Here is a 17,405-nt window from a genome sequence, read left to right on the forward strand (position 1 = left end):
CGTGTTGATGCATCTGTGTTGGCCCAAGCGAATGGGTACGCACGGGCAAGAAGAAAACACTCAAAACGGGGACGACGGTAAGCGGTTGGCGCCAGGTGTACGCACGTGGAGAGCGCACGACAGCCCCCCCCCACCCCTCTCTCTCTCTCTCTCTTTCACTGTTTTTCCGCCTTTAAGAGATCAACCAGTCTTGACCAGATTTCAGAAGCGTAAAGTGCCGGAACGCAGTTTTTGGCTCCCCTCTTGCTTTCAGTGCGCGGCAAGCTCCTCTTTCTGATTGCCGCTTTTTGTCCAACATCTCAGTTCTTTCCGCCACAGTTGTTTTTAACCGAAGTGTGGAAGTAGCAATTTGTTTTTATAAAAACGGTTGGGAAAAATGTTGACAAGTATGATCAGTGCCACCGGTGCTTGTAGCTGGATAAGTTCTTTGGCTGTATATAAATGCACGCTTCCTGTTCATACTCATTCTCCGTACTCACGCACCCCCAGAGGTGTACTGGCCAACCCCCGGTCCCGTTTCATGCGAGTCAAAACAATCACACAGTGTCACGTGCCTACAGAGCAGCACTCAGTCGCATATACATGTTGTGCAACGTTTACTGCCGTGTTTTTCTTCCTCTCGGGCTCGTTCTAATACTAGCACAGGGTTGTTTGCGAAGCCTTCAGAGTAGTTTCTTTGTCAGAAAGCGCACACGACGCGAACGCAGTGAAACCACCTTCCCAGAGTTGAGTGGCCCTACATTTTTGAAACATTTTGAAACTTGAAACTCATCATATTTTTTTCTTCCACAGCTTAGGGCTTAAAACAGGCTGCACAACTTGCACTTGCACTATTCTCGATGCGATTTTCGATGTTCAGGTTACTTTGTGAACCGCGGTGCGTCATGTTTGTTTTGATTGTCATTATATTCTGTGGCGATCGTCTGCTAAGCGACGCTTAGCAGACGATCGTCCGCCGCTTAGCAGACGATTTCGAAACAGGCCACTGGTTCATGACTCATTCCCCGGGCACCCGCCGCCTGAGCAGGGCCTCTTTCGCGCAGGGAAAGCAAGGGAATAGCGTACTCAGCAAACGGCGCAGAGAGGCCGCGTCGCGTAAGATGACCTACCGAGGATGGCGGGTCAGCATAAGTCTGTGAATGAGACTGCTCGGAACAGGCTTATTCCCAGTCTTATTGCATTATTATTTAGAGTCTTATTCGTGGTCTTTTTCCGGAAAGCGTTTTGCCACGTAGGGAACATAAGACCCCAAATAAATCTGCCAATAAGATTAGACTGCGAATAAGTCTGTCTTATCGGGCTTCGAGCAAGCGGGCCCACGAAATGAATTCCGTGAAGAGCCATAATAAGACAGCGTCTGTGTTTACCAGACCCATTAACTTACAAGCGAACCATGCACTGGTTACGCTGTTGCCGAAAACTAGTGGCACGGGGTACCGTTAGCGAGAATATGATCAAAATTGCGGCGCTGATATTGCATCGAATATGCGCATTTTGTTGAGGCCTGCAGGGGCGAAGAGCTATTTGGATTTATACTGCAATGAAGCTGCCGGGGTTGCGTTCGAAAGAGAGCGCTCCATGGGTTACCCGTTTCACGTTCTCAGGCCCGTATTTCACGTCGTATAATCTGCAATTTGCAGCATGTCTTTTGCATGGCATATGCCTTTAGCGTGGTCACGTTCACTTTCGCTCTTTCGGAGCGTAATATGACGGAATTGTTCTCATCAATCTCATTCTTTCTTTTTTTTTCGCATAGATTGTTTTAGTGCTTGCGGTGCATATTTACCAACTCTGTGCCAGTGTAAATAAACCTTATTCAAAAGACTCGCTGCACTGCTGGGAATTCCCGGAGTTTCATAAACGCTCTGTTCCACGAAACCAATTCTATTTTCGCAAAGAAAGCAAGCACGCGCTGTGCCCTCGGTAGATTCATTCAGGCAGGCACTGCAACGCTAACATTTTGCTGGCACGGAGCCGTTCCCTAACCGCCACGGATACGGAGAAAAAAAATTGTTTAGGCGCAAGCCAAAGCTCTTTCTGACGGAGCGGTAGTGCCGTAATTTTAGCAAGCAGCTATTTGCAACTACTGCGTACAATGTATCTTCACGGAAGCAAAACAGGTGCTCTTTTTTGTTTTTGTTCTTGTAGCGGTAGGGGTATTAGTTTAAGTGCAGCGCCAGTGTGTACTAATAAATAGATGGAAGACACTGGTGCCAAGCATAAGGACCGTCAAAAAATTAAAAAGGAAAAAAAAAAAAACACGGAGACGAGTCGAAATTGTAGTGAGAAGCGTTGGCTGTTTCCCGCACTGCCTGCTTACACCATCTCTGTTTTATCTACATTGTACCTATGGGGTCGACAGAATGGAAGAGGCTCCACGACTTTCTAGGACAAGGTATGTTGTAATACCAGCGCACGGCGCTTCTATTTCCCTTACTACTTCCTTTCCCCTGAAGTTTTGGTACATATTTTTCGTGTTTGGGCATACCCAAAAGTACAACTTCACACAGTCTGAAGTGGTGCTACCATGACATTAGGAAGGCGCAATTACATCGCAGACCATTCCTATTGTGATATTTTCTACACGGTGACGGCTGCCAATAGTTCATTCTGATAGCGTCACGCGTAGAACGTATAGTTGTACGCGTATATATCAGCGTTGTCGTGGCAACATGTTTATCTTGAGTGCGAAAGGACGGGCATAGCGCCTCCTTGCCACCTCACGTGTTACGTTCGTGCGCACGATGTGACTTGATGGTACAATTGTGCTCGTAACTTACGGCGTGCTAGCGTGTAAACGGATGCGCGTGCAAGAACCCTCGGCTGTAACAAATACATTGGTACTGGTCTGCTGCGCTGACACCTGTACGAACCTGATATTCGTGCCCTGTACTATCGCGGTCACACTTAGTGGGAACACGGGAGCGCGTGGCGCGAGCTACTACTAGAGCTTCCTAACGGCACCCCGCGGAAACAGCACGCATGTGCGCTGTGAGGGTCCGGAGAGTACAGAGCTCATCGCGCGCATCGCGTCACCGGGCGGTAGCGCGTCGTCTGCTACATGCGAGCTGCCGGCGCTGAACGAGCAGCAGACGTTGCCAGCGGCCGTGAGCCGCATTTGCAGATACACAGCAAGTTGTTGCTGGAAATCAAGACCACATCGCGGTTCGTTCCGCAGATGCGCACCGCTATTCTGCCGCCTTGGCGTTCACAAGCAAGAGTTGTCACCGCGAGCTGATGAATCTGATGCGTGACCACACTGGCTATGCGCGGCACTTTCGCGGCACTGGCTATGCGCGGCACAGTTCGGGTAAGTACTTATGACACAAGCTGTACAGACATTTGGAAAATACCATATATACGAACGTACTACGGAAGACAAATGCTTAGATTTAATTTACCTGTTATACTAAATTCATCCCCGATTTAACCATGTACTCTTATATTTCCTGTTTCCTTGGCACTCCTGGCTTTTGTATCGTGACATGAGTTTTGTTCTTGTTCCTTTACGCTGGTTTAATTTTGTGGCATATGTATTTCCCACACCTATTGTTCATGTCTTTGTATGTGACATTATAATCGTGATGCTGTGCTTTGTTTTCTGGTTTATGTAATTTTAGGACACATGTATTTTCCACAACGCTGCTGTAACTGTATACGGGGCACAGGCCTTTGTCAAGCTCTATAAAAAGAAACGTAAAGAAAAAAAGAAAAGAAAAGGCTTTTTGTCTGTGCCCCTCAACATAGCATGGCTATGTGGAAATAAACATTGACTTGACTTGACCTGACTTGACTTGACTTGACACTGCCCGCATCGTCTGTGGGGCTGTCATCTTTAAGGGAAGTTTTATCTTTGTGGGCGTAAATATGCCTGAAACGCCAGTCATGTTGAAATACGTTTTACACCAGTGACCCAGGGATCCACGCATATATAACTTTTGTGCGTGTTTTTACTTCATCAACAAACTGCCACCGGTTTCCGGAAGTTCTTTGGATTAAGAGACGCTATAAAATGCGCACAAAATCGCGCCAGTTACGGAAGGGCCGTAGCATCTCAACATGTCAAGAGTTCCTGAAGAAGGCAGGCGCCGGATCGTCGAATTGTCGAAGAATGGCTACTCCCAGCGACAAATCAGGGAACTCGTGAGTAGGCCCTGCATACGGTGAATAAGATTGTCCAAGCATACCACTACGAAGGCCGAATCCGGGACGCAGCCCGAGGCCACCCTGCCCGGGGTTTGGCCCTGGCCCCCTTCCATGCGGCAGGCTCGGTGCAGGCACACCTTCAGCAGACCGGCATCAAGCAGCTGCCGAACATCATCGAGAATGTTTGGGGTCGCATGAAAGTGGCGCTGAACCGGACCCACATGCCTTCGGCCCCCTGAGGACGAGCTGTGGGCCGCAGTGCTCGCCGAATGGCAGCGGCTGGCAAGTGGCACCTCACTTGCGACAGCGCTCTACTAATCGATTCCGTCAAGAATGTCTGCTGTCGTCGAAGTCAACGGTGGCATGACGCACTAGTGAGAATGATTGATTGTAGGGTTTAACGCGCCGACGCAACGCAGGCGATGAGGCGCGCCGTAGTGGAGGGCTCCGGATTAATTTTGACCACCTGGGGATCTTTAACGTGCGCCGAAATCTCGAGCACACGGGCGTTTTTGCTTTCCGCCTCCATCAGAAAAGCGGCCGCCGCGGCCGGGAATCGAACCCGCGACCTCGTGCTCACTAGTGAGAATGTCCCAACTGCAGGTTCCTTATTATTTTTTAATGGCCCAGACCACCGTCTTTCATTAGAAAAGCTTTAAATAAAGTGTTTCTCTCGGCCATTTAATTTACAGCACCTTTCTTACTGGCATTAAAATGCGAAATAATTTGCGCGCTCGCGTCAGCGATAAGCCCGTCACTGATGTCTTTTCGCCTTGAAAAGCATACAAAATGTATTTACCTTCAAACAAAGTTCGTAAAGTTGTGGTTCTGCCTATTTCGGAGCTCCCGGTGACAATTCTTATCTGCAAAAAAAAAAAAAAAAAAAAAAAAACCCTAGACGTCTGCAGTTTGTTACTGCGGTTCGCGGCCGCTGGCAACGTCTGCTGCTCGTTTAGCGCCGGCAGCTCGCATGTAGCAGACGACGCGCTGCCGCCCAGTGACGCGATGCGCGCGATGAGCTCTGTCCTCTCCGGACCCTCACAACCCGCATGCGTGCTGTTTCCGCGGGGTGCCGTTAGGAAGCTCTAGTACTAGCTCGGGCCACGCGGTGCCGTGTTCCCACTAAGTGTGACCGCGATAGTACCTGGGCTAAACGGACACTGAAAACAGCTCCGTCCGCCCGTCTGAGGGACCGGAAAGCCAGCCCGCTGAGCAGGAAGGGAGCATGGTGCATTTTCTATGTGTTCGTCTCTAGGTTGAAAACTTAACTAACAAGAGAAGCCCGGGTCATATCGTTCTTAGTTCGCATGCTATTTAATGGTCAGAAAAGGTACAGGCAAGCTTCGGTTGTAGCGGGTACAGCGGTGTGAGGCCTAGGCCGCACAGTGGCCGGCGCCGTAGTGGCCGCTACTACGAAGTCTGCGTTAAAGATCGCCAGGTGGTCAAATGATTAATCCGCAGCCCTCCACTACGGCGCGCCTCATCGCCTGCGTTGCGTCGGCGCGTAAAACCCTACAATCAATCAATCAATCAATCAATCAATCAATCAATCAATCAATCAATCAATCAATCAATCAATCAATCAATCAATCAATCAATCAATCAATTAATCAATTAATCAATCAATCAATCAATCAATCAATCAATCAATCAATCTACGAAGTCTGTTCCTCTCGCCGACGTAATGCGCCGAAGGTCACGCTGCCGCGTGCGCGCGCGCCGACAGGCGCAAATGCGCTAGATACGTGTCCTTGCGCCGAATCCTATCGGTTGCCAGATAACTTCCGGCGGGGTTGATTTCTCATGCTGTCTCACGTTTTGAAGTGCAGAGGTGCGCTGCCTGACACGAAAACGTAGAACAGGGTGAATAACACAAAAACAGACAAGGTGAGGCGTTTTTTGTGTTATTCACCCTGTTCTACGTTTTCGTGTCAGACAGCGCACCTCTGCACTTCAAGATGTTAAAACACGAACTAGCCCACTCCCAAGCAGTGCTGGATTAGGAAACTTCGGGGCCCGGGGCTACTGCGTTCTTGGGGCCCTATGATGATGATGATTCCGCTTATATATGCGAAAATTTTTGAAGCCCATGTTATGCTCTCTGATCAGTGATAAATTATACATAATTTTACCCTTTCCGGAAACTAATTTGTTGGCTTGATGTCTAGTATTATATAACGGATTTTATCAGGCGCATAAGTTAGTATGATTTGATTGCTGGTCCATCACAGATTCGCAATTAATCGAAGCGCCGTGTTGGCCTGCACACGACATGGCATAGGAGAGTATTTTCTTACCAGAAGCATATTTTATTAAGCCTGTAAGGTATTAGTTTTATTGTAAAGTACTCCACCTGCATATATGGGAGGGCTCAAAGTCCGCGCAGGCAGCTGTCACTCACAGACATCTGCCAAACAGTTCGCCGCCACGGCTTACGGGACAAAATCCTGTAGGTTACCCGAGCAGGCGGGGGTGGGGGGTGGGGCTCACTTCACACATGTCGCGCAACGCAACCTTCCTATCACAGCACGATTAGTACAAAGACGATAAGCAGGAAAATGACGCTTTTTAAGCTGGGCAGCGGTCCGCTTCGTGCATGGGTTTGCGCATGGCCGTCGAACTTTCAGCAGCGATGAACTCCTGTTGCGCAGCTGTGATGGTCTTGCTAGTCGGCAAGCCGTTACGCATTAACTCTTTCGCAACCGCGAAAAAAGGGCCGATTTTCGACATCCTCGATCACATTTTTTTTCTTGAGTAATTTTTATTGCATTTGGCATTGTGATATACCAAATTGTACACTTCTAATCAAGCTTTCGAACAAAAATAACTCCAGTGTGATAGGTAGAAAACTGTTTGTTATTTCAGCTGTTAACAAAGGAAAAAACACACGAAACCGAAGTAACCAAAACATACACATGCAGCTGAACAAAGCTGCAAAATTAAATTCAAAGTTCTGGAATATACAAAACGTTACACATGATGTCAGCTCACATTCTGGAAAGTTTCATTTCTGTACGTTATAAACTCTATTTTTCATGGCCCTTCAAGCTAGGGGTGGTGACTGCTGTGCCACTCAGAAAAACAGTTGCGGGAGGACGTGAAGCATAGGGGCACTTCGCATGTGCTGCACTTGTTATATGTTTTCTGGTCTACTTTCTTCTTTCGATAGCACAGCTTGCAGTTCTTCGACTTCTCCATTTTCTGGGGTTGGTGGCGAATTGGCTCTACACTTGGATATGGGGCACGGTCTTGCTCGATGTCATTATAATCCAAGATCTGCTGAATTAGCTGCTCTCTAAAAGCAAGCTGGTCGAATCGGGCATTTTGGGCTAGCTCTGGGACTGCTGGGTTTTCTATTCGATGGCCTTGGTAGAGGATGAAACTGTTGACACACGCTATGTCCACGCAATGAAAAAACAGGGTTTTCCACCAGCGCACGCATTTCCTCAAAACATTGTAGGTTCCAATTATTTGGTCCGATTTATCCACACCCAGCATGCCAGCATTGTAGTCTTGGACAAGCAGAGGCCTCTTGATGGTAATCAAAGTCCATCTGTCACCTGTCTTCTGCCTTCGCGTGGCTGGGACAAACTGGTTGGCTGTATGAATGGTACTCATCAGGTTCACGGCGCGCCGGTCTTTCCATTGCATATATAAAATGTTGCCATCGCGAAGCCACCGAACGTCTCCGCGCTGAGCTCTTCGTTCCCACCCAACATTGTTCAGCTCAGTTGGAAAACATCGGCGATCTTTCCAGGTGGTACCACAGGCAAGGGTTTTGCGCTCCAGCAAATGGTCAAAAAGTTTCCCAGAGGTGTAGAAGTTGTCCATGTAAATCCTGTACCCCTGGTCTAGATACTCTGAGCACAGGCTGCTGACCACATCAAAAGGTAGGTCATGTGGTCCTGGTCTTTCACGCTTGCCTGTGTATACAGAGAACTGGAGGGTATACCCTGTTTCGGAGTCGGCTAGTACCCAAAGTTTATACCCCCACTTAGTCACTTTGTCCCGGATATACTGCCTCATTCCTGATCTGCCTTTTGACTTCACCATGCGTTCATCTACCGAGAGGTCCCGCTTTGGTTGAAAAAAATTCGCTGACGTCTGACTGATGTGCTCCAGAAGCCAGGACACCTTCCAGATCTTGCCAACAGTGGCTTCACTTGCCAAGTCGTCCGGGTCCGATACGTGTAAAAAGGCTAGTAGAGCTACAAACCGGTTTCGGGGCATAATCTTTGATGGAAGAAGGCCACTGTATATACTCCCCGTGCTCCAGTATAAGTGCAGTCGTGGTACTTCAACAATTCCCATGTAGATGATGATCGCAATGAAACGCATCATCTCTAGCGGAGTTACTTCTTCCCATGAGCCGTCATGACGAGCATAGGTCGGCTTGTCAAGAATGTTCATCCAGGCGTACTTGTTTGTATTGTCACACAACATTCTGATCACTTCGGCCGTAAAAAACATCATAAAAAAATCCAGCGCTCTTGCGAACTTCCGGGTGGCACTCCGCCGTGTAGCGTCGATATGGACACCGGGCTGTCACTTGGGCTCAAACTTCACACGTCTTGGCGCATTGGGCAAAATATCTCCACCGTATCAACGGGTCCCCTTTGGGTTGGAGAGCGACAGGTGAGCACGAGAGATGGCATGAGGCAACAGTTTAACAGGGATAGAATGTCTCTGCTCACCCCCGCGCTGCTGCTCCCGTCGGTGCCGCGCAACAGTTTCAGCAGTCAGTAGTTCGTTGTCGAACGGTCGGGTGGTTGTTCGGTCGTAACTGGCATTGTAAACACGCTAAAGCTTCTCGACTAGATTCGGGGTCTACGACGGAGGCGAGTATGGGTGGACCTCTCGTTTTCAAGTCCTCAACACGTCTGCCACGTCCACTGTTTTCCCGCGCTCCTTCGGGGATTCTTCTCTCGTGCCGCCACTCCAACACGGGGCCAGATCTTCGGGCCGCCCTTTGGCCGCGCCATCCGGCGGCTCATTCCAAAGCGAAAAGCTCCCGCGGGGACAAACAGCTTACCGTCTCCGAGTCGCGGCGGAGGTCCATTTTGAAGACGCCGTCGAAGGGGTTTTAAGTGGACACAGCTTTTGTCATCCCGAAAGGAAACAGACGTTGTTGTTGCTTTGTTTGGCGCCCACATCTGAGTTCTTCACTCCGCCTAGGCCTGGTGATTCCCCAGCTCGAAGGGAGCCGCTAGGGCCGGGCTGGCCCGGTCGCCTCTGCGTCCACACGGAGTGGCACCTAGAGAATTACCCTACGAATGGAATCGCGCGGATATGTAGCTTCCGCAATGCTTGTTGCTCAGACAGCCTGCGGAGGCTGCAGCACAGAGGCGCTTGCTGAAGCCGAACGACACCGCAAGTGGCCTACACAACCTTTGAACATTTAAATATTCAGCGAGAATATCGAGTCAATATCAATCACGCTATGCGATTCAACTAATCCGCTAGCGTTATTGAACGGGTCGTCATCGCAATGAACTTCCTTTTCAAGCGCTATACAGTGAAATTTGTGGCAGAAACTGTGTACAAGCCCGAGGGTAGTGCTTAAGTTGTAAATAATTACATATAACGTCCCTCAGGCTTAAACAATTTACAATGCTCTTCAGACATTATTTCATTATTCGCATGCCTGACCCTTTCTTATACCGAAACGTGCCCGCGCCGAAACGTCCGCTTACCTCGATGTCCCTGTACCGAAAAGACTACCGAAACGACCTGTGCCGAAAAAGACCGGAGCCGAGCTCGGGACCTTTTTTTTATGTGGCTTATTAGGCCCGATCAAGCTGTGTACCCACGACTTTTTGTTCAAGACGTCTTCTCATATACCTCGGGAAAGCAGGGAAGAGGAGTAGGAATAACTAATTTAAATTGAAATGGACTCGAAGGCTGTCAACCATAACGTGACCCCCACCCCCTTACTCCTCTCCACCTGTCACGAGTCAGCTTTGGTGTAAAGGTGAGGTTGAAGCTCCTACCTTCAACTTTCAACGCGGGCACTCAAAATAAATTTTTTTTCATATGATCGAGTGGGGCCCCTGACAGCTGGGGGCCCGGGGCTGCAGCCCCCGTAGCCCCCACCTTAATCCAGCCCTGCTCCCAAGCCTTGCTGTCTCACGTGATTGGCTGCGCGCCAGCACGTCAGACGTCACGGAAAAACTGTCGCCACGGAATTACTGTCACGAAGTGCCGTTATTCTGCCATATTGCGCGTTTTAGCTGAAGTTATTCTCTCTTAAAAGGGCCGTGCACTGTGGTGTCCTTGTGTGTGTGGCTGAGCCGGTAGGTGACCGCACTCGATTGCTGATAGTGGTCTGTCTTCGATGAAGATAAAATGTAAGCCACCCTGATGCTCAGAATTTCGTCACTCCTGGTGATCTAGTATTATGAAGGGATATAATTAACCCTTTAACCGGCTGCAGAATGCCCAATGTTAAAGATCCGCCATGTCAAAAGCCAAAGTTGACTTTTTATATGTATGCCTTTTGTATGACTTTTTATATGTATAGTTGACTTTTTATATGATCGTCAGTTTGTATTTCCATCGATGCGCCACTATTGGAAGTGCCCGTTAACATAAAAGAGCAAGAAAATTTAAACGAATAAATAGCGTTGCGTTCCCTAAATTCTCCTTCCGCCTTCTGTGGCTGCCTGTTTTCTTAGGCCCGTCCTCTCGTCTCCCGTGAATGTTGTAGCAGGCCCTGCTGTGTGGCATTTGGCGACAGGCGGACGAAAATAGTTTAATTTGGAACTCGGTCAAGGGATTTGGTGAACTCACCGAGGGGATGGCGTTTCGAGAGCGCACTTAAGGCAGGAAGGCGTCGGAGACGACCAAAAGGCTCTTGGGATTAAAACGCGCGTCTGCAACATTGCTCCAAGTTTATCCCACCACGAGCAAACAACTTCGGGTCGCTATAGGATATCGAAAATACAGACCAGCCTGGCAGTTTATTAAACCCAAAGCACCCCAAATGTAAGGTCACGGCTGTAACACCCGTCAACCCACCCGCGTCGTTCCGTTTTGGTAAACAACAATATGGCCGAACCTAAGGCGCAAAAATTCTCGTCTTGCATGTTCTCTCTTATCAACCGTTCAGCGCAGGCACAGCATATTTTTAAAAATCCTAGTAAGCAAAGAGCTGAGTGTCTTGAGATAAGCCACTTTGAAACTTCTTTGTGTTCTGTAAAGCCCGGATTGAACTGGTGCTTATTTTCTCCTATGGTAACTTACAATTCAAAGAACTTCTAGAGAACAGGTACGCATCAGAATCCTCGCACCCCCCCCCCTCAAACCCTCCCCTAAATTTGCAAGATTGCTATGGCTTCGTTCTCACACGTCCATGTCCAACTTTACGGGCCTATTTTTTTTTTAAGTCAGTGGAGAGAAGCGTGCATGTGATATTGCATGCGCATAGAGGGGCCCGTCTGTTACTAAAATTGAATTTATGTGAATGCCCTCCGCTTTTTGGCTTTTTATTAATTTAGTTCATTTACATTGTGCTGCCAGCTTCAGTTAAGAATCCATATAAAGGAGCCAGCAGCAAAAAAATGATAAGAAAAGCGAAAAGCAGTCGTTCGGAACGACTACGCAAAAGAATAATTGATTGAAAAACTCAAAGGGACTCTGCAACACTTTGATAAACGCTTTTACTATTTCCTTCGCGTCTCGAAACACTGCGAAAGTTAAAGCTATGGCGAGCGCGGAGCGGCACTGCGTGATTTGCTCATCGCAGCAGATAGGGCTTCCGTTTCTGCTTTGCTTTTGTGGCTTTTTTTAAGGTGGCTGTTAAATGCGTTCATTGCTGTAACTGAAGGAAAGCCATCCAATAGCCTCTATACCACTGTAATGATGCAATTTCCGCGGTCGAAGAACGCCAAGACCGGGAAAGAGAGAAAAATCTGTTGAGCAAATTTATAAGTGCACTGATGGGCATAAAGCAGTAATTGTTGACTGAGGTACATTGCGGCACCCTAATCAAAGTACTGAATGCGCTGGTTGTCTACGTTCTGCAAGAATTTAAGATTTCGAAAAACACTGAAAAGAGTGTTGCAGGATCCTTTTAAATGAAGCTACAGTATGCTCAAAGGTCACCCCATGTGTCAGAGTTTGTGTCAGCGATAAAAGCATGAAACATTGATTATTTAATTTAATGAAACTGCGCCACACACGGGACAAAGGAAAGAAAAGACGACACAGGCCTCACGACGACACAAAGTGGATTGTTCTGCTCAATCAACTACCTCTAGTGCATAATAAGAATGTATGTTGCTTTGCGTCGACGGGTACAAAGCTGTTGTTTACTTGTAGAAATTCAGCGCTGGTTTTACTGCTGAATGCAAGACTGACTGTGCGCAGCACCAAGGGTGTGTATTGTTCGAATGAATTGGAACAGCATTTTAATCGCTAATTTTGCTACGCAGTCATACATTTCGTCTGACTTTGTGTGGCTTTACACTTTATCTGTTGACTTTGGTGCGTATGTTCATTGTTTGTATGTGTACACAGAGTAGCTGGTGCATCTGTACATTGCCAGAGGGACGTTATACAGAGAAACGGCAGAACGACATACGAAACGAGCCCTAGTGTGTCCTCTGAAAGCAATACAGACAGCTGACGATAGACAGACAGTCGGAACCGAGCCCATTAGAAGCGAGCCGACCGGCCGCTAAGCAGTCCCTAGCAGCTATGGAACGCGTGATCAGTGCGCCATTCAGGGCAGCCATTATGTACGAAACAGTGCAAAATAGACAAGGACAAAAGAAGAAACGATGACGGCCCAGCCCTGTGATGTTGTCGTTTATTTTTCCGGCCTTGCATGTCGTGCGCGGTTTTGAACATCATGAACCTCAGTACCATGGCGCGTTTGACTCCACGTGCCCCTTCTGCGCAGCGCCTGTTGAGCAGGGTATTCTAGCACTTAGTGTGGAGCTGCCGGCCCTGCGAAGCCTATACGTCTTGTGCACATCGCCTCCTGCAGCCTGCGCCCCGGACGCCCGCCTCATTTTAGGGCATGAATACAAGTCAACGTCTTGGCCCACTGCTCCGATTTATTCGGGAATCCGGAGTCAATTTGTACATATAGTTTTTCTTATGCTGAATAGAAAACTTCAGCTATAAAAAAAAAAACTAGCTGAACTTGCCATTCCTCTGCAGGTCAGCCATACAGCAAAGAATGCGAATAAGATCACCGGTCAAGACGGGTACCACAGCAATTTTTACCTCACAAATAACTTTACCTAACTGACAGTAGAACTGCGTCGAGTTAGGTATAGCTTAGCTGCGCTGTTAGAGGGGCAGCTCTCCGCTTCTAAAAGGAATCACAGAGGTTTGAAAGGCGTTGAATAGAGCTTCGTGCTGCAGAGTGATTCTAGAAAGGAATGACTTCGGGGCAGCAATATTGACCCACAGAAAGGTGGCAAGACTGAACGTCGCTGAATTATACGCAATTGCTATTAAATTATTATTATTATTATTAATGGCCCGCCGACGAACTTGCAGAAGAAAAGGAGCCCTACCCGCGTGGCCGCGTCGGAAGCTTCTCAGTTGGTTGTGGTACACCGACCACCGAGCTCCAGGGCCATCTTTGTTTCGAAACTGTCGGCTAACACCACATCTGCTCAACTGTTGGCCCACTTGTCAACTGTGCAAGTTACGCCATTGTCGTGCAAACGCCTTAGGACCAAGTACGACTCGTATTCTTCTTTTTGCGTAACTGTTAACGAGGAGTGTATTAGGCGCCTGGGCGACCCGTCTATGTGGCCAAAAGGCTGCCTCTTCAAGCCGTTCCAAGGGAAGTTTCACCCTGGTATGCTGCACAGCTGTGAAATAACTGAAAATGATCAGTAAGTACGAGAGTCTCGACATATACTATCAAAACACTCGAGGTCTACGAACTAAGTCCTGTGAATTTATTTGAAATATTGTATGCTCTAAATTTTCTGCTATTGTCATTAGTGAAACCTGGCTTTCCGATGATATCTCGTCTTCCGACTATTTCCCTTCTAACTATGAAATCATTAGAAGCGACAGAAAATTAACTGGACCTAAACAAAAAGGTGGCGGGGTTCTCATTGCCGTTGATCACTCAGTGCAGTGCATGCGGCGTGGTGACCTCGAGACCCTAGACGAAACAGTCTGGCTTGAGGTAGGCCTCACGAGGGGCGAGAAGCTACTCATCGGTGCATTCTATATATCCCCGGATGTATTACCTTCTGAATTTAATCGAACACTCACATCCATAGAAAATGTCTCAAATGCACACTCCAACCATAAGTTCATTATACTTGGGGACTTCAACACCCCAGGTATTCGCTGGAACAGTCTTTCCTTTGAGCACAAAATCCATTATGCAGCGCAGAAATGCAGAATGTTATTAGATTTTCAATCGTTCACCTCCATGCAGCAGCATAGAAAACTTTTGTGGTAATGTTCTAGATGTGTGCTTCTCAAACTTAAAAAATGTACAAGTGTATGCCTCCGAAATATCTCTTGTGCACCCCGACAAGTTTCACCCCCCTCTTATTGTCTCTGTCTCGGTCGCTGCCCAGCATCGCGATGGCGGTGTTGACGATTGTGAACTCCCGCGATATGCTTTCAAGCGTGGAGATTATGCTGGGCTGTATCACTTTTATTCAACCGCTGAATGGTCAAGTGTCTTTGATGTCAATGATGTTGACGAACACGTTCGAAGTTTTACCGGCATTGTCAGGAGTGGCATGGAAAAGTACATCCCTTGTTATAAGCCTGTTCATTCCAAATTTCCCCACTGGTTCTCTAAAGAACTTCGAAGTTCGCTTAAACTTAAGGACAGCGCCCACAAAAAGGCCAAGCGTTCTGGGCTTGACAAGTGCAAAGCGGAGTTTAGTCGGTGTCGCTCACTTTGTAAAAGCCTCTGCAGGCGTGACCACCAGCTCTATATAGAGTCGTTAGAGGCTTCTGAGTCTCAGAAACCAGCTGACTTCTGGAGGTATGTACGCGGCCGTTCTAAGGCGTTTAAAGTACACATTAGCCTGCTTAATTCCGATTAGGAACAGGTTGAGGATGTTGCCACCAGCTTTGCTCAGTTTTTTCATTCTGTCTTTCAACTGCCAGATGGCAACGACGAACGCCTATCGTTTAATAACTCTAATTTTAACACACTTATGTTGGATGAAAAAATTGTCAATGATAGCCTTCAACGGATGAAACCATCATTGTCCTGTGGGGCAGATGGAATTCCAGCAGCCCTCATGAAGGCTTACGGCCACATTTTTGTGGCTGTCTTAACTTCCTTTTATAATAACTGTTTACTTTTCGGCAAATTTCCTCGTGCATGGAAGATCGCTCGAATTTTCCCTATATTCAAGTCTGGTGACAAGTCAGCCGTTACTAACTATCGCCCCATCTCACTTCTTTGTGTTACCTCAAAACTCTTTGAGTCAGCTCTACACAAAGTTCTTGCGGCCAGGCGTCAAGAACGTTCTGATACCTAATCAGCACGGTTTTTTTCTCAGGTCGATCGACGGTTACAAATCTTGCCAGCTTTATGACACAGGCTTCGGCTGCAGTTTGCGAAAGCGGCCAGTTGGACGTCATTTATTTTGACCTCAGTAAGGTGTTTGATGTGGTTAACCATCAACTATTAATTAACAAGCTCATTGCGTCCGGTGTAGACGCAGCCCTTGTTGCCTAGTTGTCCAACTATCTCCTCGACCGTTCATTTTACGTAGATGTAAACAACAAAAAGTCTGATGTTTACATTGCAACAAGTGCTGTACCTCAAGGTTCCGTGCTGGGTCCACTGTAGTTTTCTATATTTCTCAACGATGTGTCAACAGTCTTAACAAAATCTTCATTTCTTCTCTATGCTGATGATGTCAAACTATTTAGGCACATTAACGGTTTTCAGGACTGCCGTGCCCTGCAGAGTGATGTGTCGGAATTATCGGGCTGGTGCAGCAAAAACTGTCTGATTTTGAACCCTGCTAAAACAAAGGTTATCACGAACAGCCGGAAAACCCATCGTCTGCTGTTTTCCTACAGCATTGGGGGAGCTCCTCTGCAAAGGGTTGAGGATATTAGGGACCTCGGGGTGCTTTTCGACTGTTTCCTCTCTTTTTCATCTCATATTAGGCTAATCACCCGGCGAGCGCTCCGAAGTCTTAGAAATGTTTGTCGGAATACAAAGGAACTCTCTTCTCCATATCCATTTCTAATTCTATACAATGCAATATGTATCCCTCAGTTAGAATATGCTTCTGTTGCCTGGAACGGCATCTCCAAATCTGGTAGTGATTTAATAGAACGTGTGCAGAAGGAGTTTTTATCCATATTTAAGCACCGCCATCACATTCAAAGTCCGGGTCCTGATTATGACTTACCCACAGTTCCTTCCATCCCTTCCTTGAACTGCAGACGTATGCGTGCAGATCTTACATTCCTTCACAAAATTGTTCATGGTGACCTTTCTTGTGCAGACCTGCTTAACTATTTAGAGTTTAGCGTTCCGCAAAGGCCCACCAGGTCGCATCGCCCGTTCTTGATCACCGCGCGCAACTCGAATCATTCTCCTGTGCGCAGAATGCAGAATTCTTACAACCGCTTCTTTGAACGCCTTGACATCTTTCAAAGTTCCTTTAAAATTTTAAAATTTACCGTACTGCGCTGTTGAATACAGTATGTTAAACATCTATGATGTCTCTGTCTGATGATATGTCTGTCGTTCTTTTTTTTTCTGGAATTTGATTTCTCTGCGGTTGTGTCTATCCAACTGATAGTTGCCTATTTTTGAAACTGTTTATTGTCATTTGTTTGTTTTTTCATTTGTCTCTACACTCTTGCCGTTGTTTTTGTTGTATTACTGTCAAACTTTGTTGCTCTGCCTGTCGTGTGGCCTTTACGACGGGCAGAGCAACACAGGCATCTTCTTTTTTTATTTTTTTACCTGTACCCAGGCTCCGCCTGTGCTTTATTTCTGTCATTTTCACTACTTCAATTTGTGTGTGTCTTGTCGCTTGTTTGTTTCTTGCTATATGTTTCTTGTATTTTGTTTTCATGTAACTACCCGTGCGCCAGCACTCAGGCCTCTGGCTGTTCCTGGGCACGTAAATAAACATGATTGATTGATTGATTGATTGATTGATTGATTATTATTACTTCATTATTCCGTGCGCCAGCACTCAGGCCTTTGGCTGTTCCTGGGCATGTAAATAATCATGATTGATTGATTGATTATTATTAATTATTATTATTACCGAAATTGTCAGGAG

The 17,405-nt window shown here is 47.2% G+C and overlaps 1 protein-coding gene across 1 annotated transcript in view; it reads right to left on the bottom strand.

The window, feature by feature from the left end:
• The window catches only part of LOC144156122 (uncharacterized), an 882,723-nt gene that overhangs the window by 343,728 nt on the left and 521,590 nt on the right, over positions 1-17,405 (bottom strand). The gene's annotated exons all lie outside the window — the stretch shown is intronic.

The sequence above is a fragment of the Haemaphysalis longicornis genome, unplaced genomic scaffold, assembly GCF_048455015.1.
Source record: "Haemaphysalis longicornis isolate Haplotype H1 unplaced genomic scaffold, Haemaphysalis longicornis Haplotype H1 scaffold_1, whole genome shotgun sequence".
NCBI lineage: Eukaryota > Metazoa > Arthropoda > Arachnida > Ixodida > Ixodidae > Haemaphysalis > Haemaphysalis longicornis.